Here is a 3,453-nt window from a genome sequence, read left to right on the forward strand (position 1 = left end):
GTGTGTGTGTGTGTGTGTGCGTGTAGAAGGGAATTAGGCTAGCATTTCCTGAAGTTACTCCCACAGGACATTCACAGATGCTAAGTGACAGAAGAAGTCTATATTTGAGAAACTCTGGGCTAAATGAAGTTACACAGTTTTGTTTTACTCATATTTCCCAGAAGCTTTAATGTGCTAATGTGTGTCCCAGCAGAAAGGACAGAGAAAGAGAGAGGAAGTGGGGGTGACAGGAAGCCCCTCCTGAATTCGTTTCATGGAAGAACACTTCTTGACAGACGACCTGGGTTCCAGAGAGCCAGTCTGGGGGAAACTCAGATTGGTTAAGCTTCCTTTCGAAGGCCCTTCTGGAACAGTAAATGGCAAACCAGATGAACATGGCCTGGGAGAGACCTCTGTCTCAGATGACAAGGGTCAGGGGTAACTCTGGTGTGTCTGGCCTTCAGCCAGCTGGAGAGGCTGGTGGGAAGGTCATTCAAAAAACAGGTATGGGGTTGGAAGAGCAGAGCAGGGCCCATGTCACCATTTACAGAGTGAAATGCTGTCTTCTGTCTCCAGCCAGCTGATGCCTGCTGACATCGAGTCCCAGAGTCTCCCTCTTCTCCAGGCTTGGAAGAGCAAGGGTAACCTACCTCAGTAACTCTCAAACTGTAATGCATCTGCGGACCTCTGGGGACTGTGTTAAAATGCAGATTCTGAGATGATGCTGTTTCTGCCAGTCGTCTGTCCACGGACCACACGTTGAGTAACAAGGCCCCAGCCAGTACAAGAGGACTTTCTGGAAGGGTAGACCTACAAAAAAGGGGAGACTCAAGGGAAGAGTAACCAGAGAGCAGGGCTGGGGCTGCAGATTACTGAGAAAATGGGGAGAGACGGAAGGTGAGACAGGATGGTGGGAAAAGGGAGGCCAATGTAGTCCGGGGCTCAGATTTTAAGGTTGGGTATGGGGCAAGAGGCACAGAAGAGGCCTGGAGGATGGACACGAAGTTTGAGCAGCTAGCAAATTCCACCCACCCCACCCCAGCCCCACCCCTGGGGCCACACAAGTGCAGGGCCTAGGGACCACAGGGTGAGAGAGAATCCTTCAGAAGAATAGCATGGCCACGTTGTCTCCATGTCTCCCCACTCTATAGAAAGATGTCTGATGTCCTGGCAGGAGATAGGATGTCATCAGCACCTTCCCCTGGCCTCCTGTCACTGGTGGCTGCAGACGAGGCAGGATGGGCTGACTCACCCAGCCAGGCCCATCTTCCCATGACCAGCGGCTCCCAGGCTCGGCTCAGGGAAGGAGAGGGTGGGAAGGAGGGGCTGGCCAAGGCCTGCCCGAAGGGCCCTAGCCTGGAAGGGACAGGGGACCTAAACTGGGGGAATCTGAGAGGAGGGAGAAGGGGGAGTAGACACCAGAGGGAGGGAAAAGGACAAGGGTGACACACTGGGGGAAGGGAAGCCTTTCGATCTCCACAGTGTCCCGGAGATAACAGCAAACACTCATGGGCTTGTGCCACGTGCCAAGCACTGTCCTGAGCACTTATATTTATACAAGCTCATGTCATCCTTCAAAATTAAATGAGGCAGTTGCTAATATCATCCCCACTTTACAGATTAAAAACAAAAAACAAAAAACCCCGAGACAGTAACTTGGCCAAGGTCACTCGGTGAATACACAGTAGAATGGGGATAAAATCCAAGGAGTCTGGCTTCAGAGTTGATGCCCTTAAATACTTTCCAGAAGACAACAGATTTTAGGGCACCTAAGACTTCTCTTCCACTCTCCACCACCCCACACCCCATCATCTGGCCAAGTAGGATACAGAATGGCTTGTGGTGGCCAGACCACCAGTACCACTCCGTCAGGCGTGGCAAGACAGCCTGACCTCTTTCTCAGGAAAACTCCTTTCCGGCTAGTAGTTCGCCAGCACCCCCCTCACCGCCGGTCATTCATTCAGGGCACTGCAGCCCTGGCCTCTTCATCACTAGCTGAAAATTCTGTGGATTTTCAGAGTGTCCGTTTCTTCAGTGTCAAATACCTGTGTCAAAGAGCCCCTGCTATCCAGAGCCCCCAGTTCTCTCTGTTCACCTTTCCAAGCAGCAAGATTATCCCTGGACTTTTTAGAACACTGTGTATACGTCAGAACTCGTCCAGTGTGACATCTTGGCTCCTTGGGGGTACACGACCATCCGTCCATTCAGCAGCTACAGAGAGCCCTGAGTTCCAGGCGCATTCTTGCGGCTGGGTATTCAGCTTTGAGCAAAAAACAGACAAACTCCAGGTCTTCTGGAGCTTACAGTAAAGAGACAGACCATGGAAAGGGACCAGAGTGTGGGGTGGAAGGGAGGGTGCAGCACCGTTTGCCTTATGGGCAGGGATGGCACCCCCCCCCCCAGGAGGCTGAGTAAAGACCTAGAGGAGGGGAGGTTTGATCATGAAATCTCACTGCGCTCTCGATAACTGCTACCACCTGGGCTCTGGAAAAGTCCCTTCCCTGCTAGATGGTGGGTTCCAGTAAATTTCCAAAACTTGAAAGCCACTTTTGATTCTTTCAACAGCCCCATTGTAGTTCCTAAGACTTCAATCTCATCCACTTCAAATGGCAACCTCACATTTGATTCACAGCTCCCCCTCCCCCGCTGCCCAGCTCGGACTAGACTTGGGGAGCAGCGGGGCTGGGCTGAGCTCTCTCATACGCCCCTTTCCCACACGGACCCCTCTCATGCTGGGATGGGGGCAAGGAAAGGGAAGGCACCTGCTCATACTTGGTTCCCACGGGTGTCTCACCATCTCCCTGTGTGGGTCCAGCTCTTCTGTCTTGTGGTCAATTAACTCAGAGGGGCCCAGGCGGGGCCCAAGAGGCCCCCCTAGGAAGTCTCTCCCAGGCCACACCCACCTGGCTTGCCACGTACCACGTTCCAGAGTACGTGCTCAATAAAGATGCGTTGGATTTACGGAATGACTGAACCAAGGAACGAATGAACCCTTAAACAATGGACACATTAGTAATCAACCAGACTTGGTGCTAACACTGACATCACATGAGTGAGGTAAGCATCGGAGGGAGCCTTTTAAGATGAATTTTTCTTTTTCCAGGTTCCATTGTTTTGTTTTAATTTGCAGCTCTTTGACAACTATCAAAGACAATACAAGGACAACGCCAACTATTTCACCATGTTTTCCCTGTCAATATTTGACAATCAAATGATCAACTCCCGTACAAGATCTGCTGAATGAGAATGATTTCCTCCTACATTCATCCAACCGGTATGGAGGGGCACTGGGACCTCTGCACAAAGAAGCCAGCCCCCGCCGGGTGGCCCCTGCCCCCACCCCCACCCCCACCCCCACCTTTTCGACTGGGTTATAAAAACTTAGGCTAAGGTTTTCCTGAAAATATTTCCATGAGGCTGCCTGAGAGACAGATTTTAGAGGTTGGGGGAGGGGCAGGGGGGCCAACACCTTGG

The sequence above is a fragment of the Ailuropoda melanoleuca genome, chromosome 8 (genome assembly GCF_002007445.2).
Source record: "Ailuropoda melanoleuca isolate Jingjing chromosome 8, ASM200744v2, whole genome shotgun sequence".
In the NCBI taxonomy this organism is placed as follows: domain Eukaryota; kingdom Metazoa; phylum Chordata; class Mammalia; order Carnivora; family Ursidae; genus Ailuropoda; species Ailuropoda melanoleuca.